Source organism: Ursus maritimus, unplaced genomic scaffold (assembly GCF_017311325.1).
Source record: "Ursus maritimus isolate PB19 unplaced genomic scaffold, ASM1731132v1 scaffold_4, whole genome shotgun sequence".
Taxonomy (NCBI): Eukaryota; Metazoa; Chordata; class Mammalia; order Carnivora; family Ursidae; genus Ursus; species Ursus maritimus.
Window position 1 is genome coordinate 39462336 of NW_024426552.1, and position 24207 is coordinate 39486542.

Here is a 24207-nt window from a genome sequence, read left to right on the forward strand (position 1 = left end):
AAAAATGAAATCTTGCCATTTGCAATGATGTAGATGGAGCTAGTGTGTATTATGCTAAGTGAAAGAAGTCAATCAGAGAAACACAAATGCCATGTGATCTCACTCATATCTGGAATTTAAGAAAGAAAACATATGAACATAGGAGAAGGCGGAAAAGAAAAAAAAGAGAGAGAAGGAAACAAGCCACAAGAGACTCTTAATGATAGAGACCCAACTGAAGCTAGATGGAGGGAGATGTGTCAGGGACCGACTAGATGGATCATGGGTATTAAAGAGGGTATTGTGATGAGCACTGGGTGTTTTACATATGTGTTAAATCACTGAATTCTACTCCAGAAATCAATACTGCCCTGGATGTTAACTAACTAAAACTTAAAAAAACTAACTAAAACAACAAAGAAAAGAAAGCACATCTTACTTCATTGCCTCAAATGCCCTTTTAGAGGCTATTTATGAACATACTATTGCATTTTTCAAATTTATTAATACATACAGGATAAAAAGTTTAACTCTATTTGATCTGCAGAAAGCATAGCCTATCAGTTGAGGACCCCACAGTTCATACTAAATCTCTACAAAGTCTCTATACTTAATTTAATTTTTTAAATCTTGCTCCCTCCCCTTACACACACACACACACACACACACACACACACACACACACACACACACAAGATGGTTGCTGAAATTTATTCCAAATTTCAAAAATCTTTGAATCGAGTATGCATTTGTGCATAAGACTTTTCAAGCACATGTTTTGTTTCTTTTGGATGAATACCAAAAAGTGGGCTGGCTGCATCATGTGGCATTGAAGATTTTAAGAAGGTGCCAAAATGTTTTCCAAAGTGCCTAAAACTTACCATATTTCTCCTACTGCTACATGAGAATTGCGGTTCACACCCTTATCAACCCTTGGTATGGTCAGTATTTTTTGAAAAATTTCTGCCATTCTTATAGGTGCATATTTGGTGTTTTATTGTACTTTTGATTTGCATTTCCACAAAGGTAATGATGTTGAGCATCTTTTCATGTGCTTATTTCCAATCTATGTATCTTCTTTTGCAAAATGTAGGTTTAAATTTTTTGTCCGTTTTTGGGGGTGGAGGGGAGCCTGGGGGGTTAAACCATGGAGTTTGAGAGTTCTTTATACGCTCAACACAATTCTTTCATCAGTTATTTGATTTACAAATATTTTCTCCCAGTGCATGGTTTAATGCTTTTCATTCTCCTTATAGTGTCTTTTGAATTTTAAAGCTGAATTTTGAATTTGTCAATTTATTATTTTATCGACCGTGCTTTTGCTGTCATATCTANAAAATCTTTCCCTATTGTCAGAGTTAGCAGGGTTTTTTTTCTTAAAGGGCCAGACATAAACAATTTAGGCTTTTTATCCATATTAGCCTCTATCTCACTAACCACTTTTTTGCTTGTAGTGTGAAAGCTGACACACAAAAAAAGTATAAATGAATGAATGTGGTTATGTTCCAGTGATTATTTATTGAAATTTGAATTTCACATATTTTATGTGTTATGAAATAGTGTTCTTTTAAACATTTTCTCAATCGTTGAAATATGTAAAAAAAATAATCCTAGCTCACACATTGTAGAAACATACGTGGGGGGTTGAATTTGACCTGTGGCTATAGATTGCCAACTAGTTTCCTGACACAGGTCACAATGATTTTCTCCTATGTTTTCTTCTATAAGTTTTATGGTTTTGTTTTTGCTTTTTTTTTTTTTTTAGTAAGACTAAGATTCATATTAATTGATTTTTGAATGCAATAAAAATTTTGGATCAAAATTCATCTTTTGCAAATGGCTGTTGAATTGCTTCAGCACCATTTGTTGAAAGAACTGTACTTTCTCCACTAAGTTCCTTTGTATCTTTCTAAAGAATCATCTGTCAGTTATGTGTGAATCTATTCCTGGACTCTTTTCTGCTCTATTGACCTATTTGTCTGTTTTAACACCAACAATACAAGATCTTGAATTAAGTCTTGAAATCATTAGTGTTAGTTCTCCAACTTTGTTTGTCCTTTCAAATTTAAATTATTTCATAGCTATATGACCATATAGGTTATTTCTTCTTTTTGAATGCACTTTAACTCTCAGGGAATTTTTTCATTTCATTTAAGTTGTCAGATGTATTGGAATAAAATTTTTCACAATATGCACTTATCCTTACTACTCCTATACTATATTATCTGTAGTAATGCCATTTCTCTTATTCCTGATATATGTAGTTGGTGATTTTTCCTTTGTTCCCTCACCATTATGGTTAGAAGTTTTTAATTTTACTGATCTTCTCAAAGACATATCTTTTGATTCCACTGATACTCTACATTTTTTGTATTCTATTTCATCAATTTATGTTGTGTCTTAAATATTTTCTTTCTTCAGCTTATTTTTAATCTACTACCCCTCTTTTTCTTCTTCCTCTCCTCCTCCTCCCCCTCTTCCTTCTCCTTCTTCTTTTTCTTCTCCTTCTCCTTCTTCTTCTCCTTTTCCTTCTCCTTCTTCTTCATGTTTGTTTTGTTTTCATGGTGCAAGCTGAGGCCATTGATTTTGAGACTTTTCTTTTTTAATATAGATACTTAGTGTTATACATTACCTCTACGTACTGCTTCATTGGCACTGTCCAGATCTAATATGTGGTATTTTCATTTTCATTCAGTTTAAAATCCTTCTTAATTTACATTTTTTTGTCCTCTTTGAACTGTGTTTTATTTCAGTGTATTATTTTATTGCAGTGTATTATTTTATTTCCAGTATTTGGGAATTTTGTTCAGAAGTCTTTCTATAGTTACTGAATACAAATTTAATTCAGTTTGGTCGCAAAACAGAATTCGTGTCACTTGAATTATTTAAAATTTACTCAGACTTGTTTTATGGCCCAAAACATAATCTACCTTTATAATGTTTTGTGTGACCATAAGGAAAGTATGTATTATGCTCTTACTTAGTGAAGTGTTCTATTAATGTCATTTAGTTCAAGTTAGTTGACTATGTTGGCCAAGTCTTTTCTATCTTTACTGATTTTCTCCAAACTTGCTCTATCAGTTATTGAGAAAGGTATTGAAATCTCCACCTATTAATTTGTATTTGCCTGTTTTTCCTTGTAGTTCTCTCCTTTTTTTTCTTCATGGAACTTGGTCTTCAAGTGCATAAGCATGTATGATTGTTATGTTATCTTGACTAATTCACACCTTTATCCCTTTGAGATGAATTTTATTCTGTCAATATATATTTTTTTAGGGTTTGCTTATTTATTTGAGAGAGAGAGAGTATGAGTGGGAGGGCAGACAGAGAGGGAGCGAGAATCTCAAGTAGACTCCACACTGAGTGTGATGCAGGGCCTGATCTCACAACCCTGAGATCATGATCTGAGCCGAAACCAAGAATCAGACGTTTAACTGACTGCACTGCCCAGGGGCCCCTATCCTGTCATATTTTCTATTCTGAAATCTCATTTGTCTGATTTAATATAAATCATTCAGCTTCCTTTTTTCTAGTTTTAGAATGTTATATCTTTTCCATCCTTTTACTTTTAACGCATGTGTGTCTATATTTAAAATATGTTTCTTTTAAACAGCATATAGTTTAGCATTGCTTTTATTTATTTATTTATTTATTTATTAATGATTTTTTATTATATTATGTTAGTCACCATACAGTACATCCCTGGTTTCCGATGTAAGGCTCGATGATTCATTAGTTGTGTATAACACCCAGTGCACCATGCAATACGTGCCCTCCTTACTACCCATCACCGGTCTATCCCATTCCCCCGCCCCCCTCCCCACTGAGGCCCTCAGTTTGTTTCTCATAGTCCATAGTCTCTAATGTTTCATTCCCCCTTCTGATTACCCCCCCTTTCTTTATCCCTTTCTTCTCCTACCGATCTTCCTAGTTTTTATGTTCCATAGATGAGAGAAATCATATGATAGTTGTCTTTCTCTGCTTGACTTATTTCACTTAGCATTATCTCCTCCAGTGCCGTCCATGTTGTAGCAAATGTTGAGAACTCATTCTTTCTGATAGCTGAGTAATATTCCATTGTATATATGGACCACAACTTCTTAATCCAGTCATCTGTTGAAGGGCATTTTGGCTCTTTCCACGATTTAGCTATTGTGGACATTGCTGCTATGAACATTGGGGTGCATATGGCCCTTCTCTTTACTACGTCTGTATCTTTGGGGTTTTAAATCTAACTTGAGGGGCACCTGGGTGGCTCATTTGGTTAAGTAGCTGACTCTTGATTTCAGCTCAGGTCATGACCTCAGGGTACGGATCAAGTCCTGAGTCAGGCTCTGTGCTCAGTGGGGAGTCTGCTTGTCTCCCTCTCCCTCTGCCCCTCCCCTCCCCCCATCCTGCTCTGGCTCTCTCTCAAATAAATAAATAAATATTTTAAAAAATAAATTAAAATAAATAAGTAAATCTAAGTTGACAATCTCTGCCTTTTAATTGGGTTGTTTAGACTATTCTCACCTAATATGATTATTGATAGTTAGGTTTAAGTCGTTACCTTGCTATTTGTTTTATGTTCCTCTCTCTGTTCCTTCCTTCTTCTTTTGGATTAATCAAGTATATTTTTAAGATTCTATTTTATTTCTTTTTTTAGTTAATCAAATTCTAACTCTTTGTTTTGTTATTATAGTATTTTTAGGGTTTATTATATATATTTTTAGCTTATCACAGTCCACCTTTATTTATTTTTATTTTTTTAAAGATTTATTTATTTATTTGAGGGAGGGAGGGAGGGAGAGGCAGAGGGAGAGAGAGTCTCAAGCAGATTCCCTGCTGAGCACAGAGCCTGACACATATCTTGATCTCAGGACCTGAGCCAAAATCAAGAGTTGGATACTCAACCGACTGAGCCACCCAGGTGCCCCCATCATAGTCCATCTTTAAATGATATGCCATTTCATATATAGTTTGATAATCTTGTACTAGTATACTTCCATTTCTTCCCTCCTAGACTTTTAAGTTGTTGCTTTCAAACATCTTTACCTTTACACGTGTGCTGTAAATCTAATTATATTGTTAATATTTTAGTTTAAAAATCCAATTATATTTTCAAAAGATTAAAATATTTACAACTCTTATATAACCAACAGTGTAGTTACTAATGCTGTTGTTTGTAGTTCTTTATGTGAAGCTACAACCTAGTATCATTTCTTACTTCCTAAAGACTTCCATCAACATTTCTTATAATTTAAGTCCACTGGTGATAAATCCCTCAATTCTGGTTGTCTGAGAAATTTATCTACCTTCTTTTTTGAAAGATACTTTCAGTGGAATCAACTTCTAAGTCGACACATTTTTCTTTTAGAACTTTAAAGATGTGTTCCATTCTCACTGTTCCAAGATGAGAAATCTGTTGTGATATTTATTTCTTTTTATGTGAGGTGTCACTTTTCTATGGTTGCTTTTCAGTTTGGCTCCATTACTGATTTGGAACCAATTATGATGTACCTTGGTAGACTTTTCTTTTTTTTGTGAGTGGGATTTATTGATCTTAGATCTGTGGGTTTTTAGTTTTCATCAAATGTGGAAAAATTTCAGTTTTTATTTTTTTCGATATTCCCACCCCCCCATTGAGAACTCCAGTAACACATACATTAGGCAAATTGAAGTAGTTCTGGGATTCAGTAAAGCTCTTCACTTTTTGTTTTGCTTTGTATTCTTCATTTTGGGTAGTTTCTATTGCTATGCCTTCAAGCTCATGAATCTTTTTCATTGAAGCATCTGATCTGCACCAATCCAATTCAGTGTATTTTTTATATTAGATGTTGTAATTTTTTTAAGTAATCTCTACACCCAACATGGGGTTCGAACTCACAACCCTGAGATTGGGAGTCACGTGCTCTACAGATTGAGCCATCCAGGCACCCCATCAAATGTTGTAATTTTTATCTTTAGAAGTTTATTTGGATCCTTTTTATATCTCCCATTATGTATTTAACTTTTTGAATGTATGGAATATAGTTTTAATAACACTTCTAATGTCCATGCCTACTAATTTTAAGTTCTGTGACAGTTATGGGTTGATTCTGATTGACTGATTGACTGATTTTCCTCTTCATTATGAGTTGTGTTTTTTACATGCCTTGTAATTTTTTTTTGTGAACACTAATCATTGTGACTTTCACCTTCTTGAATGCTGGGTATTTCTGTATTCCTATAAATATTCTTGAGCTTTTTTTTATGGGGCACAGGTACATCATGGGGAAGCAGTTTGATCCTTGTGAATTTTGCTTTTAAGATCTTTTCTGTGGAATCACAGCACTGTTAAACCAAGGGTTGGATATTCCTCGCTATTGAAATAAGACACTTCCATGTACTCTACCTAATACTCCATGAATCTTGATGTTTTCCAGTTTGGGTGGTGGGAACAAGCATTTTTCCCAGCTTTGTGTGAACACCAAACATGTTGCCTCCAATACTTTTGGGTAGTTCTTTCCCTGGATTTAAGAGGTTTTCTCACTCATGGGCTGATCAGGACTCTGCTGAAACCTGAAGGAAGGGATCTTTCACAGATGACCTTTTTCTCTCTCTATGCAGTTCTCTCCTCTCTGGTATTCTTTCCTGAGAACTCTTGTCAGTTTGGTTTCCCTGGAATTTCAGCTTCACCTCCTGAAATCAGGAAGTTTTCTGAGCTCTGCCCTGGTTCCTTCTCCTTGTGTTGCCACCTGGGGAATCTAAACTCAGGAAGCTGTTATGTTGCAGTACTCATCTTAGCCATTTCCCTTTTCTTAAGGATCACTGTTTTTGTTGCCTGATATTCAGTGACATAAAAATGGCTCTATTATATATTTTTGTTTGTCTCTTGTTTTTGTCTTTCCTTATAATACGGTAAATCTAGTCCCTGTTATTCTGTCTTGGTCAGGAATCAAGGATTGAGTTTTGTTATGTATTAATTCTCTTAAAATATTTGTTTGTGAGTGTTTTAAGACTACATATCAGAGGTGCTGAGAAAGGCATACAATCCTATAAAGTAATACGTGCTGCAGATTGTTTTTTTTAACTATCAGCTCTCTGTGTTATTTTATTTTTTTGAAGGTTTTTTGCTGTTGTTCAGAGCAAGAGAGAGAAGGCGGGGGAGAGAGCGAGAGAGAGAACAGAGGGGAGCAGCAGGCCGAGGGAGAAGCAGACTCTCTGCTGAGCAAGGAGCCTGATGCAGGACTCGATCCCAGGACTCTGGGATCACGACCTGAGCTGAAAGCAGATGCTTAACCAACTGAGCCACTCAGGCATCCCAGTGTGCTACAGATTCTTAAAATGAGCAAAAAGTATGGGACACTAGTCAATTAAATATTACAGAACAGATAAAAGCAACATATACTTAACCACTAACTGGTTTGTAAACACAAGAGTTCAACCTTATAAGAATTTACTGAGGATTATACATTTAGAGACCCTTATATAGACAAAATATAGTGTTGGTAAATTGTCTGAGGCTAGTATATTCATTTGGAGAAAGTCTTTCCATGAAGATAAATACTACATTTTAGAAATATGCTGTGCAAAATGATCAAAGAAGAGATGATTTTAAGTAAGAGGGCAATAAAAGATGGTAATATGTTGAAAAAGTATGTAAATTCTAGATTTTAGAAACTTCAAGTTTATCATTTTACAAAAGGCAGCAGTAAACCATTAAAATTGTGGAACAAGTTTGTAGTAGGATGCTGAAACCCATTTTGAGCAAGAATAATCAGGATGAAGTGACAGGGAAACAAGTACTAGGGAGAATAGTAAGAAAATTATTATACTTAACTAAACTGAATTAATACATTGGTTATGTGGATGAAAAGAAAAGACAAAAGAGGGATTACATGGTATAAATTGGCAGTAGTCAGTGATTGATGATAGTATGCGGGAAAGAGAAAAGAGGAAATTTCTAAGATGACCGACATTTAGATAAAAGAGCATAATGAAACTATCAACAGAAAATGGAACACCAGGAGAGCTTAGTCTAGAAATCTAAAACTAAAATGAACCAAAGAAAAGTAGTGATAACATAATAAAATAATAATAAATAGAAATACTTATTAAATGTGCAATATGTGCAAACACTTTGCAAAAGTCTGTACGTGGACTATCTCATTCAATCATCACAGCTGTTAGAAGCTTTTATGATCATCTGCAATTTACAAATGAGGATATTGATCTGAGTCTTTTGCTTAAGGTGACAGCAAGAAGTGGTGGGGTCAGGATTTGAATCTCAATATATCCAGCTCCAGAGCCCAGTTTCCTATAGATAATTACCATTAAAATGATATAGGCAGAGTCTTAAAGAAAACACGTTGGACAGGAGTTTGTCTAACACTATATATCAAACAGGAAAATATAATTGATTTGTACACTATCGAACTTTAAATAACAATTTTGAAGGCAATAAGTAGCAGTTACTCTCATGGTTTTACCTACCTACAATCTGAGATAGTATTACAGTATAAATGCATGTTCCTATATCAGTTTTTCTTTTGGACATAAGATTATTTTATTTTTGTTGTCACATTATGTTTACCCCTAAGCCAAACAAAGAAAGAATTTAAAACATTAGTGCTAGTGTTTACCAGGACTTGAACCACAATAGATTTATGTCTTGGGTAATTGTGATTACTTCATTTTGTTTATTATGTAGTGACTCAGTAAATCTTCTAATTGACAAGGAACCATTATTTATTTATTTATTTATTTATTTATTTATTTATTTTTTTCTATCAGGAAGGTAGTATTTACTCCAACTGATTTCTTTTTCTGTAATAAAAGCAGTAAAGTTAACATCAATATAAACTACCCTTGAAACCCATTTAGCATCATCAATCTATGTAAAGTTTGACATACTAACAAAACTGCACACACAGGCACAAGCTAAGAAGCAGAGAGAAAATGGTAGGACTGAATTACTTAATACATACATGTTTCCAGACACCATGCTAAACAGCTTTATTTAGATGATCTCATTTAATACTTTCAACAATTATCTCCATTGTCTGAAATTTGCCCAGTGTCACTCAGGTAATAAGCTTTGGAGCCAGATTTCAACGTTCTGTCTGACTTCAGAGTTCAAGTTTTTAACCACAATGTCACACTGGTCTGTACTAAGATATACTGAGTCAATATAGTGTCTGCCATTTATTTTAATAAAGGAAATCCTGTGTGGTGAAGCCAATTTCTTAAAAGTAAAACCTCTCAAAATGTACAGCCTCTATCTTCTTACCGTATTGTCATACCTATTCTCCAGAGACTTCTGAGTATCTCTTGCTTCTCCTTCACTTTTAAGTTACATTGTTTGTGAGACCTGTTTATTAAGTCATGTGTCTGGTGTTTCTATGAAGGTACCAAATCATACCTTCAGAACCCCTATGACCCATTCTTTAAATAAATGCAATAGCAACCCATTTTGATTTTTCCCCTCTAAGGTGAATTGAACTTCCCTAAGCTGAATTTTCATAGTTGTTAAGAATTATCCAGAGTCAAACCTGGTGGCTAAAATGAATTACCAAATAAGAAAGGCCATTTAGGGATGAAAAGAAGGGAATAGAAGAAAATGAGTCATGGATTTAAAGCACTGAGGAAAATTTTCTCTTGTGGCTCATAAAATGTCTCTTGTGGCAACGTCAAAAGAGAGTTCTCAAAAATGTTTTGAGTTTCAGCTGCATTGTGGGATAAATATGCAACCTTCTCAATTGTCCACTTTCAAGCTGCCACAATTATTTGGAATGACATTTTGTGGATATTTTTGATAGAAACAGTTGATAATGTCACTTTTAGTAATAAAATATATATTTGGTCTTAAAAAGAGATTTTACTAAGCTTACTTTGAACAGAGACTAGCATATTACGACACACAAGGGATTAATAAATGTCAGTTTCAGTTATAAAATTGGGTTTCCTCTTAATTAAACTGAGTCACATGATACCTTGATTTACATATTTAAATATTTGCATCTCCCCATGCTTGTGGGTGTTTGTTATGGATTCAGCAACTATATTCAAAGAGTAATTTCAGTTCTCTGAATCCTAATGTATTATAGTAAATATAAGTTGTGTAAATTCAGAGTTAAGTACAAAATACCAAAGGATACTTATTTAGCGTTGAAATCATGAGCTTTTCCACAAATTTCCATGAACAGGGATATATTCTAATTCTTTTTTATTTTCTAACAAGCTCAACACAACAGAACAGACACTGGAATGTTAGTCTAGGATATTATATTGGTGTTTGTAAGCTCTGTCAGAGTAAGGGTGTGAAGCTTAGGAAATATTATCAGGGCTACGGGGGACTAAAACAAAATGTGGTGTGTCTGTTTTGTGAATATTGATCTTTTTAACTTTGGGTGTATTCAAGTAAGTAAAGAAAAGAAAACTCTGACTACCTCACCGCTTTAGAAACAAAATGTAATTACTTACACTGATGAAAGAATCTTGTCTGGACAATTAAGTAAACAAATAAAACAATTATTTTAAATTTCATGTTAGGGGATGGCATAGCACCAGCTTTTTCGTCTTATTGTCCAATCAATAAAATCCCGAAAGTCTTGTCACCTGTAATTAGAATAACAATCTATTTAGTCCATATTCTAAAGTCAATCATATTCATATTGTAATATAACACGATTTTTCCTACTTACAGTTCCTTTGCCGCCTATTGATAATCGTTTTATCTGCTATATAACAGCCTCTCTTTATACTCTATTCTAGTTGATATAATGGAACAAAAGGGATTCTAACGTTTAACTTGCTTTGTGGGAGGTACAAAAGCCTTTTATTTCATATCCATTTGAGGAGTTTGACTCTATGCTAACTCAGTATGAGTTGAGAATAAGGACCTGAGTAGGTGGGAGTGATTAGAGGATTGCAGTCAGGAGCAAAGTGGTGAAAGATATTGTATGTGAATGAAGAATACCATATGGTATTCATTTCATGGGTATATCATGGCTGCTTATTTTTCTAATATCCTCATCCTCACATATTTTAAGATATCTAAAAATTTTCAAAATGTCTTTATGCTCTCTGAATTTAGAATCATAGTGGTTCCCTACTTGCTAATACTCTCCTGAACTTAAGTTCATTGCTGTTGCTCTTGTATCGCTTGTGTTCTAAATGACATTAGAATTTGAAAAACGGCAATATTGTTTGGTCCAATAACATATTCATGACAGGATTGTGTCAAGTATTCTTTGATCTTATTCTTTTCTCCTTCCTTTGTTCAAACTATATTTCTTGACTTTTAAAACGATTTTGATTGATGTTTGCCCTCCATACATCCTATCTCTTTTTCTACTCGTAAATGCTCCAAGTGCTCTTTTCTGTCTTCCGTTCATTGTTATCTTCAAAAGCTTCTTCCCAGTACCATTTTTAAAAAACATTTTCTCTTTAGTTCAAAAAGATGATCTTAAAATATAAATCTAAATATCTGGAAAAAGGGAAGGAAGAAAGTAAGAAAGGGAAAGGAAGGAAGAAAAGAAGGCGAAAGGAAGAAAACAAGTGAGGGTAGGAAACAGAAAAGGAGGGGATAGTTTATAACATTGGAATTGGTTGTCGTACATCTTTATTACTCCTCTACGTATGTCTTTACATATCAGTTCCTTATACAGAAATGTGCAGGAGACAAGTTAGTCCACGTTGGAAACGATGCTTGAGAGATACTTGGATTATTTGGGAATATTTCAAACGAATAAGCATCTCATGTTGTTTTTATTTGTCTCTATAATATATTCAGGATGCTAAAAATAAAACAATAATTGTTTATGGTATGAAAAAATGGACTTCTTACACCAGGAAGAAAAACAAAAAGTTTAGTACAGAAAACTTTCGCCACTCACAAATAGTTCAGATAGCCTTTTGTGTATCATTGTGCTTTTATGTCCAAGGTTATGAAAGGGAGGTTTTTAAAAAAATTTTTTTAAAGATTTTATTTATATATTCATGAAAGACTGAGAGACAGAGAGTAGCAGAGGCAGAGGGAGGAGACTCCCCACTGAGCAGAGAGCCCAATGCAGGGCTCAGTCCCAGGACCCTGGGATCATGACCTAAGCCAAAGGCAAGTGCTCAAGCAACTGAGCCACCCAGGCGCCCCACCAAAGGGAGTTTAAAGTTGTTATCTCTTTATGTGTTTGACCAAATAAGAACTGATCCAGACCTGGTTTTGTTTTGTTTTTTTCTTGGTTGACTTTCAAACCAATGAACATCTTTAGGTTGTTTTCTTCCACATTGACAATCTGTTGAAACCCATAACTAAGAGAACTTTTAGTTGGGGTAGTATCCCTAGTCCTTGCTTTGCTACTACTCAGTTGTAAATTTAAAGGTCCTTGGATCTTTAGAACAAGCTGCAGCTTTTGATAAAATTTTCATCACCAGCACCTTATCAGACTTAGCCTTTTAGCAACAAACTCCTCACTTTCTATCTAGTCCAGTATGAGCTGGATTACTGAGCTTCAGTGTTAACCCCTCTTAACCTTCCCCATCTCTTCTCAACGCAGACACTATGATAGTTTTCTAAGTTAGCCAATTCATTTTCTCCTCTGTCCCATATCCTCCATGGATCCCCTTTTTATTCAGGATAGAAGTCAAAATCCTTGTAGTGACTTTGAATCCCACACATAATTTGGCTTTGGTGGCTCATCTTTTATGACTCTCCCCATCAGTTCCACCACTCTGGGTACAATGGATATCTTAAAGTTCCTGACCTATATCCTCATTCTAAGGTCTTTGTTCTGGCTGTTTATTAGTCCAAGGAACAGTCTTTTTCGGTATCTACATGATAAATGCCTTTACCCCAAGTAAGTGTTTGCTCAAATCCATTACAATCTGACTGCTCTATTTAAAATATTCTCCTCACACACTACTTTCTTAATGTCATAGTTTATTTTTTTATTTTTGCATTTTAATTACCAATGTATCTAACAGAAAACATAATATATATATTTATTATATCCCTGATTTATTGTCTACTTCCTTTCCCTCTCTCCCCTCTCCTTCCCCACTGTTCAGTGCACACTACAATGGAAACTCCAAGAGGGCAGGGTTATCGGTTTTGTTTACCGATGAATCTTAAGCATGTTGAAAAGTTCATGGACCATAATTACTGCTAATTAATATTTGATGAATTTATAAATGGGAATGTTTCCAGAAGTGTCATTAGGTGAATGAGGATCTTACTTCAATGTTATCTTATCTGGTCATGTGATTAAAAGATAATTCGTTTTAAGAATTACTTTTTAAAAATGTTATTTGTATTTAAAACTGCTTCACTTAGCAATTTTTATATGGAGCATGCTTCTCTCTTGCACTAGGAATCATTTTTAGTTAAAGAATTATCCCATATACACTTGCAATACTTCCCATTTCCTCACAGCTTTCTCTTGTTTTGTTACCTTTTTTTATTTTATTTTTTATTTTTTTTCTTTAAGGTGTTGTTACCTTTTTAAAATTACTGTTATAATCATCTTCCCATTCTGAATATCTGTTTTAGCCCTCTCTGATTTTATACTTTTCAACATGATTAGCTGTTCAGCACAGCACATGAAAATTGCTACAGTTTAAAGGAAAAAGTAGGGGAGCCTGGGTGGCTCAGTTGGTTAAGTGTCTAACTTCGGCTCAGGTCATGATCTCAGGGTCCTGGGATCAAGCTCTGCATTGGGCTCTGCACTCAGCAAGGAGCCTGCTTGTCCCTCTGACCCTCTCCCTGCTTCTGCTCTCTCTCTCTCTTTTAGATTAATAAATAAAATCTTTAAAAAAATAAAGGAAAAAGTAAAGGCTAAGGAAAGTATCACTCTGCATGACAAATTATACCATCTGTTAGGACAGAGGACAGATTGACATGTTGTAACTTTAGTTTTATTCTGTGAACATTTGTAAATACATTTATAGTAAGGAACTACTGAAAGTTCCTTTTTGAACATGCTATGTAAGATAGAGGATAGAATATTAGGTTGATATTTAGAAAATTATAGATAAAAATTCCTCAGTGTTATTACTTTCTTGTGTAACATGAATGGGTCACTTCACACCTCTGAAACTTATTCTTTAATATCTAACAAGATATTGATATTCACCTTTAAAATTCACTGATTTTACTATATATTTTGGGTTCTTGACTGTTAGATGGAAAACTGTAATGTGTCTTTTCTGACGCTCGTGTTTGTACCATTTTCCATGCTGACCATATCAACTCGTGGGCTGATCCCACTTCAGATCACTGCTTGCCTGGCTTTGCGTCCCTTCTCACAATATGCATCGTATCAGATTTGTCCGCTCTGTTTTACAGTGCAAAGAATAAATCTTTGTGAAAGCAACTTCCTTTTATTTTTCTTTTATTATTCTAGCCAATTAACAATAACACACCAAGTCAAATATCAAGTAGAACAAAAGTCATTTTAATGGAGAGCTGCATTTCCTAAAAGGGGAAACGTGGATACAAAAATAAGTGACTACAATTGTGTGCAATTATCATCGATAGAATCAGTTGATACACCTTGGCAGATGTAGCTGTGGAATGTCCTGGTCCTTGCCGTCACCCTCACCATCATCGCCATCATGATCATGATCGTCGTCGTCATCATCATAATCATCATCATCATCATCCTCAGTGTTCTTTTTGTGCTTACTCTGCTTTAGGCAATGTTCTAAGCATTCTACATTTAATAGTGATTAATCTCAATAATCATATTGTGAAAGAGTTAGTGTTTTGGTCCCTGTTATACAGGTGAAAACCTGAGGCACAAAGAGGTTAAGTGATCGGTTTAAGGTTATAGCGTTTATAAATGGTGAAGCCAAAATTCTAACTGAAGTATTCAAATCCATTTTTCTTAGTTACTCTATTATTTTGGCTTATCCTTCCTGTTAAACTCTAGGCAGAGAATTTAAGTCACCTCACAACAATTAACTCTACTGAAATTATCATGAAAGCAAAAGTTGGGGTTGTTAGATGACATTGTGAATATTTGTGGTTACGATAGAATTCATGTTAGCACTGGCTTTCAGAAAATTTAATTTTCCTATTTCAGCCATCATAACAAAGTATCCCAGAAAGTACTTAGTGACCATATAAAGTTCTGAATGACAAATTATAGTTGAATTTTGGGTTAGACCTTTGGGAAACAAAGATATGGGCTGTATAATGGCAGTAAAATTAATGTTATAAAACTCAGGTCTGATAGATTATCAGACTCCCTGGCCTTTCCAGGTCAGTTCACCTAAGCTCAGTCTAGCCGTTCATTCATAGCAAATTTTGGGTAATCCTCAGAAAAGCCCTGTGGGTTTGGATCTGTTTGGTCCTGACTATGCTGTGGTTTGGCTAGGCTGAAACCTGAGAGTACAAATCTGTGTCTTCCACGACTTGTCAGGTGATACTTGCCAACTGTGAAATTGGTCCTTTTGAATTTGACAATCCCTGCTAGATGAAGTACCTTTCAGGACTTCTTTGGTTAGGAATGAAGAAAAAAGCCTCAAAATGGAAAGATTCTCATATTAAATAGTTGTTTGTTCCTCTCACATTTCAAAATATTAGGCCTATATTTTTAACTTCAAATTTAAAGGAATAGTAATTTGACATTAAATTTTACATTAACATATGATATTGGTATAAGTGACTACATTTTACTGGGTGTCAGGAAGCTTGATGAATTTCAATTTTCCTGATACATAGATTGTTTCAAATTCTCTTCTTTATATTGTACCTAAGACTATTTAAACCTAGCTACACTAGGGGTGCCTGGGTGGCTCAGTTGGTTAAGTACCAGTGACCGACTCTTGATTTCGACTAAGGTCATGATCTCAGGGTCGTGATCACAGGGTCATGGAATTGAGTCCCGTGCTGGGCTTGTGCTCAGCAGTCTGCTCGTTCCTCTTCCTCTACTCCTCTCTCTCTCTCCTCTCTCTTTCTCATTAAATAAATAAATAAATAAATAAATAAACAAATAAATAAAATCTAAAAAAAATAAATAAATAACCTAGCTACACTAAATCCTCCTCTGGATAATCATCTATATGGCTAAGATAGATAGATAGATAGATAGATAGATAGATAGATAGATAGAGCCAAAGAAGCTTGAGAAAGGGCTTCAGTGTGAGCTAGGATCATCAAAGTTCAGAAGTAAACAGAAGCTTAATGAATGAAGCTGACTATGACTTAAAGTAGGGAGGGGCCTTGCAATGGACAAAATGTGGAACCATGGTGCAGGGAGCAACTGAGAACGTTTGAAATAGAGGTTATACTAAGGGTCCTAACTGAAGTAGTGGAAAATAAAGAGGAAGAAGTCAAAAGGGAGCAAATTATTTATGGATGAATTAAGGGGATGGATTTTGCCAGTAATTTTGCTAACTACAGATTTTAAGCTGAGAAATGACATTCAACTCAGCAAACATTATGAACCATCACCTTGGCTATAGTTGGTTGCAGGTGGTGAGACTGAGGTAATGAGATTTGTGGAGTGATGAAGAGGTTTGTGTAAAAGGATCTGGGAATAACAATTTGAATACAACTCAGTAATGCTGTGTTGATAATAATAATTAAGAAGGTTAATATTGAATGCACATGTAAAATGGATTGGATGGCAAAGGCAATGGATTCAGGAAGATATTCAATCTTTTTTTAGACTACCTTTTCATATGAATGATCTCTCTTCCCTAATCCCTACACTTAGGAGGCAAAGAGGAAAATTCTTAGAAATATTAGAGAAGTTAGATAGTAAAAAGATAGTAAAATATTCAAGAATATTGTTAGAAATTTTCGAGAAGATAGTAAAAAAAAAAAAAAAAAGATGTCCCAACACTGCGAAAGCTTCTTAAACGAGGGCGTGGGGAAAATACCAAATATCACTTAACAGATCAAGTAGACTGTAAGAATGTGAAGAAAAAGCCCCTTTCAGTTTAGCAATTGGAAGATTAGTCTTGACTTTCATCCCGATGGTTCGCATTAAATTGGTTAAAGTTGAATTAATGAGCATAAGAAAGTAGAAAGGATACCCTTTCCATAATTGTTTTGGAGATGAAAAATTAAAAGTTACATCAGCATTTTGGCGTGGAGAAAGGGATTATGAGAAGATGTTACTTTGTTTCGTTTAGGAAAGCAGTGTCTTGAGTTCGTCTATGACCATTGGGAGAGAGGCTAATGAATATGAGACATCATAATTGATAATACCTAACATGGGAGAAATGGTGAGAATCCTGTGCAGGTGGAAGACGTATGACAGAGAAGTACTAATTGTCAGTTTTAGACTCTCAAAGTCACGCAGTTTTTTGGTGATTATTGCTATACCCTTTCAACCTCATGCCATATACACACGTCCACCTACACGCATGCATGCACAGAGCCCCACGTCTATCTGAACCTTAATTAGCCTATTGCTCATGTTCAGAGCATTTCCAAATGGGCAGCTTAGTCTGTTATTGTTATTTTAATTCATTTATTTGATAGCCTTCTACTAGGAATATTTTTGATTTTACTGCCAAACCTGTGTTTCTTGTGTCAATAGTAATTTAAGTCAAATTTCTACATTTTTTTAAGAAGTAACTGAATACAGGCTTAAAGACCTTGAGAGATATTTTGGTCCATCCTTCCTTTCTTCTTTCTACACAATAAAATGCCGCCACACACACAAATATTCCATATTGTCACTCTCATATCCTGTGGTTTTTGTCTCTCTGTTACACATCTTGTGAATTAAAGCTCAGAAGAAACTGGACTCATTACTTTACAACCAAGATTCTTACAGTAAGTCAGATCTCTGACGGAAAACCCGCAGGGTGATCTTCACAAGCTTTAAGCTCTCTGTTCTAAGTGAAAAGTGGCACAATTTCTAAAATGTCCACAGACTGTCGCACAGTAGAGTTTTTAATGAGCTGGTATCTGTACGACCCGTTGAGCAGTTCAAACCAGGGTTCTTTATATAGAGAGTAGATACATAAAAGTAAAAGACAAGTAAGTAGAAAAGCATATTAGATCATGAGAGTACTAATTTTAAGGGATAGGAAAAATATAAAATACAATAGCTTTAAAGAAAAAGTAGAAATTGAAGAGATGATCACAATTATCCTTCCAAATGCACAGAATAATGTCAGACTGCTTTGGAAACATTATGAAATGCTTTCCTAAAATCTCTTAGTGTTCATATAGTGTTTCTTAGCTATGTATTCTTAATGGTAAATAGTTTCACTAAAAAGCACTTTGAGGAGATGAAGCTTAGCTTAAATTATTTTAATTCTTCCATTTCTTGATATAAACAATTTTTTTTACCCTGTTTTTTACATCCTGAGCCTTACTGCTATCTCCAAAACCTTACTTACTCACTTCTCCAAAAGGCAGGAATATGTTCTGCTAAGTAAAGCATCTATTAATTAGTAACGAACTCCTGGAAGTCAATAAATAAAATAAATCTCCCAGTATGCATCACAGTTATGTCTCGGTAGATGTTTGAATATAAGACCTAGATAATTTAGTTGGACTGCTGATGTGTTGGCAAATATTTTATGTATCAACAATAGTAAAAAAGCAAATTTTAGTCTTCTTGAGATATCTTAGCCTGTAATTTGTATGTTTGTTTTGTTTTATAAGCATAGAGATTAGGAGCATAGCCTCTGAAACCAAAATACCTTGGTTCTTATCCAATTCCTAGCTAGTTACTTCCTTTATGTGGTGCTTGGTCTTCCACTCTGTGTCATGGAACTCATAATGATACTGATACAAGATATTGTAGTGAAAATTAAATAAAATCAGGAAGTTACCTGGCAAATAGTAAGTATTCTATGAATGATCACTCCTATAATTTTTTTCAAATAAAAAATATATGATACATATTATATAATGACCCTCCCCATGAAAAAAAGAAAGAAAGAAAGAAAGAAAGAAAGAAAGAAAGAAAGAAAGAAAGAAAGAAAGAAAGAAAGAAAAAGAAAGAAGATGTATTTCAGATTCTGGATTGCAAAGAGAAAAAAAAATAAAAGAATTTAACTTTAACACATTTTCCTTTGTTCCCCTAACTGTTAATCTTGACAAAGGAGTGCTGACATTTTGGAGAAATGGACTTTTTGGTGAATATTACCATTTCTTTGTTCTTGCTTTTGACATTTACTGTGTCGACCAACAATCTAAGTGAAACCATACAAACGTTGGTGTCCAAAATGGAATAAAAGGTGATATTGGGATATGAGTAACAGAAATGGATTTTTAAATTCTGCATTTTATTTCCATGTATATCATTCACTTGGGCTGGAAAGAAACAAATTATAATCATAATTGAGTCAAGGCATTTTCAGAATTTTTCAGATGTGCTGAAGTTCAATGTTCTCTTTAGTGCTAGCCAAAGGACCCAATGGATTTAAGAGAGTTATGGTCCAAGCCATTAACTGTCTCTTAAAATTCATGTTTATTATTCTAAATTAGTGAATATGGATTGTCTTTCTTCAGCAAATGGCAACTCTGGAATTGTTTATTATCTATCTTATTAATACTTCCAAAAGACTCTTTGACCTCAGAGTATCCTTCCTTGGCACAGACACTTGTATTTTCAACACTTCATAGCTGGCAATGCAACCTAGAATATTTTCCATGTAATGTCTAAAATTATTCTGAGATTTTCTGTCCAATGTGGAATTGCCAAGAATATTGAAGAGTGGCTTTGGGGATGGTACAATTTAGGCATAATTTTGTTGAAAAAGAAAAGGGAACACCAAAAATGAAAAGAAAATCCTTAAAGTGAATTAAATGACAATTAAAGAGAAGTGGAGGGGTGCAATCTATGTGGCTTTTCAAAGTCTTGGCCCCTCACTTCCTGTGGTCAGCCCATTCCTCCACAAAGGTTTTTTGGTTTACTTGTTTCAGGCCTTTGGTCACATATATTTGTGACCTGTTGTAATAATAAAATCAACATGAAATGTGTCAGCATCTTCTGTGGTATCCTCCATTGCCCTCCCAAGTCATGGAGGTGAAGACCATGTGCATGCTGAAAGGCAGGGCTGGGTGGAGGGCACCATCCACTTCGCACAGAAGAGAAGTGGGCCTTTTGTGATAATCAGGAACCAATTCAAGATTGACTGAAGTAAAGCATGGATTCCACATCCATCAATTAGGAGGTAATTCACAAGGCTATACCAGTGCAGGTCCTCACTTTAATCCTCTATCCAAAAAAAAAAAGGCGGGCCAAAGGATCAAGAAAGCCATGTTGGAGACTTGGGTAATGTGACTGCTGGTAAGGCTGGTGTGGCCAATATGTCTAGGAAGATTCTCTGACTGCACACTCAGGGGACTATTCTGTCATTGGCAGCACAATGGTGGTCCTCGAAAAACCAGATAATTTGAGCAAAGGTGGAAGTGAAGAAATTACACAAATAGGAAACATTGGCCGTCATTTAGCTTGTGGTGCAATTGGGATCCCCAAGTAAATATTCCCTAGGACGTGGTCTGAGTCCTAGGAATTCATGTGTTACCTTGTTAGTTGTGGAAATTTAATTTGATAAACATTAAACACTATAACCTTAAAAATGTAATTTGTGTGACTCTTTAGTTGCTTTAAGTACCTGTAATGAGAACTGATTTATGATCTCTTGGAAGATTTGTTTAATTTTATAAAACTCATATTCAGTTGAAATGTCTGTTTCAATGATCTCTGTATTTTACCAGAGGGTCTTAAACTTAATTGTCTGAATTTCTTCAATTATCATTCAAGCCTGCAATAAACAAATACACCATATGGCATTAAAGTATCAAAATTGAAACTCTAACAAAACAAAACAAAACAAAAAAGTATTTGTAATGTAAACTCTTTGCTGAAGGACTTAAAGTACTCAGGGCTTATAATAATGCTTATCTTTTCTATTTATTAATACGTCTCACAAATTCTAAGAAAACTTCTAAGAAATTGGAGATGGTGTTTTGTAGAGACAACCTAAAATGTGAGAGTTCATTCACAGTTATACAATAACTTGTTTTTAGAGAGTCCTTAGGATTTTCTATACAATCATGTAGTCTGTGAATAAAGACAGTTTTAAGTATTTCTTTCTAAATCTACCTTTCTCCTTTAAATGTTATCTGTATTTACTTTGTGTTTTCCTGTTATATTTTTAGATTCAGATACATTTATAAGCGTATTTCTTCCCACTGTGTTGATGTTTTATGCCTCTCCTGTGTCTAATAACATTTATTTCCTTAAAGCTTATTTTGTCTGATGTCAACATAGCTACTCCAGTTCTCTGATGCTACTATATTCATGGTGTATCTTCTTCCACCTTTTCACTTCTAACTTATTTTTGTTTTTGAATTTAAAGTGTATTTTTTATACATAGTAAACAGTTGATTGTTGCTTTCTTGATCCAATTTGACTGACTCTGCTATATGTTTGGAGTATTTAATTCTTTCAGATTCAATGTAAAAGTTAATATGTTTGGCTCTAGGTTTGCCATTTGCTATTTGTTTTCTGTTTCTCTGAGTGCTTTTTTCCCCCTTCTGGTTCTCCTTTAATCTTTTCTTGTTCTGTTACACCATTATTTAATATAGCAATTAATTCATGTATCACTTTGATTCTTCTATTAACTTTTAAACTATACTTCCTTGTGTTACTTTTTTGGTGGTTTCTGTAGTGATTTCTGTGTACATCTCTACCTTATCAAAATCTACTTCAAGTTGATAGTAAATTGCTTCTGACAAAATATCAGAAATTTTTATAAGTATAGCTCCCCACTCCTGCAATTGTTATCATATATATTATATCATATATGACATATATTATATGTCATATATGATATAATATCAAACATATATATCATATATAAAGTCTAATGTTTAAAGGCATGGGGCCTTTAAATAATTTAAGAAAAGAAGTAATATATTAGTTAATAGTAACAGAAGGGAAAAAGCAAAAATCATTAGACTTGCACTCTTTTATCTTTGTCATTCCAGCTTCTAAATACTACACATTTTTGTTCAGAGCTGTCATTAGTAAAATAAAATGATATATTCTCTTATCATGGGAAACATATAATTTTTGTAAAGCATACTATTCTTGTAAGAATTCCAGATTTTTGTGATTCTATGGTGTTAACTTGGAATAGAGGTAATTATGAATTTGATATTATATTGTACACACAGAGAGAGACACATGCTGTATTAGCATTTTATATTGCTTTTCATTTTACTAAGCACTTCAACATGCCTTTCTCCATCTGGTTGTTTGAGGGATCTACTGTTACAGAGTATTACACATGAGTTAAATATGTTCTGAGAGCTCAATTTTTCTGCCACAGATTATGTAGTCAAATTTCAAATATTGTCAAATTTAGTCACTTCTTTCACCATGAAATTATCAGCACAGGGTCAAATCAATATTTTGATCCTATATGAAAGGCTTCATTTCTAATTTTTAAGGTAGTTAATCAATATTTTGTGTTTTGTTTTGTTTTGTGACATTGAAAGTATATGACAGAATTTTTTATATAAACTAATGGGTCATGAGGATTACATGGTGAGGAATAAGATACTTTGTTCAAACAATGGGAGAGCTTTGATACAGTGGGCATCAATATGATGTAATGCAAAGCAATTTATAATGTGCTTATCAAAGATCCAAAGTGCACCGATTATAGAGTGAAAGCTCTTAGAAATAAATTATGAAAGGATACAAATGAAGACACACGTTTTCATGACTGTGCCTCATTTCCAGAGCCTGGTGATAGTCCTGCTGTTCTCAGCATGTACTTGAGGATGACCTCATTGGTCACATAAGCTGCATTCGCTATCTGGCACCTAGATGGCAGCCTACAAAATGTAAACACAGTGCCTTCAAATGGACCATAAAGCCTGACTAAAATCTACAAATTAGTAATAGAAATACCTGTTACATCATTACATCATTTGGGAACATCCAGCAAATGACTCCCTGATGTGTTTACTTGGAAAAAAATAGTGTGTGTGTGTGTGTGTGTGTGTGTGTGAGAGAGAGAGAGAGAGAGAGAGAGAGAGAAATGTTCATGAATGTGTGTGCAAAACTTATTTTATGTTTCTTAAAATATAAAGTCTTATCACAGGAGTGTATGCCAACAGAAAGTGGACTTGAGAAGGACAGTGTTGGGGAGCATGCTTTGATTGTCAGTCATATTATGTAATGAGACATTTGGAACAAGAGCTGTAGTTCAGAACTCAGTGGACAGGAACAATTCAGTGCACCTTCAGAAATTAATAAAAGCTTTTTTGTCTTGTGGATAGTAGTGACTCCCACAAATGTGTTACCATTGATCTGTTTTAGCAATGACATTTAATCTTGTTTTAGGAGACTCTTCCCTAAGGTTGTGAATATTGCTGTCTTTTGATTTAGGATGCTTGAAGCGTGTGAAGAGAATTTAAAAAAGAAAAGAAAAGAAAAAAGAAAAGAAAAGAAAAGAAAAGAAAAGAAAGAAAGAAAGAAAGAAAGAAAGAAAGAAAGAAAGAAAGAAAGAAAAAGAAAATTTTTTTAAAAGGCCGTGTTATCTTCTTAACCATCTAAGATTTAGCAGTTCAGATTTCCTTCTCTTCAGGCCTTATATGGGATTTGCCTCACACATAGTTTCATGGAGAGAAGCCAATGATGTGAAGATGGTAGGTGCCAGCAAATTTAATTATGATAGATGAAGCATGGTTTCAAATAAAGATTTATTCTCATTTCAGAACTTCATATTCTAGTTGACCTTATTCCTTGAGAATAGAAATCCGGGCTGCAGGTCCCCTGAATTATCTCTAAAGCATTATCGTAAGAAAAACGTGCCTACTGAGGTGTTTGTCAATCAAGAGACAGCTTGCGTGGGGTATCTGTCAACCCAGATATAGAAGCAGGGAAAATGGATGAGTCACATTTTTATGCCCCCTTGAACTACCTTTCTATTATTTAATATAAATACAAAAAGTATTTCTCGAAAGGATTCATACTGAAAGAGAAGCCTCTTATAACCTACTCCTTGCCTGGGGAGATATCATGAGGAAGAAAGTGTTTGTCAGTATTAACTCTTTCAAATACCGTAGCTGGCACGAAAGTAAACACAGGAGGGGAAACCATCCTGAATTATGGATGTCGTGTCCTATTTTCATGGCACCAGGTGGGAATGTTAACACTTAATCAGTCTCTCTGGCATTATTTCCCGTCCATATTGCCAACTTTATCACCGTGAAAGATGCTTTGATCCTCTTCTGTGGTGTCAGGAACAACAGGCCACAGCATCAATGACATTCTA

The 24207-nt window shown here is 34.5% G+C and overlaps 1 protein-coding gene and 1 pseudogene across 1 annotated transcript in view; both read left to right on the forward strand.

Moving 5' to 3' along the window:
- EPHA3 (EPH receptor A3) overlaps positions 1-24207 on the forward strand; it is a 351034-nt gene that overhangs the window by 174629 nt on the left and 152198 nt on the right. The gene's annotated exons all lie outside the window — the stretch shown is intronic.
- Positions 19932-20402, forward strand: LOC103675372 (annotated as a pseudogene).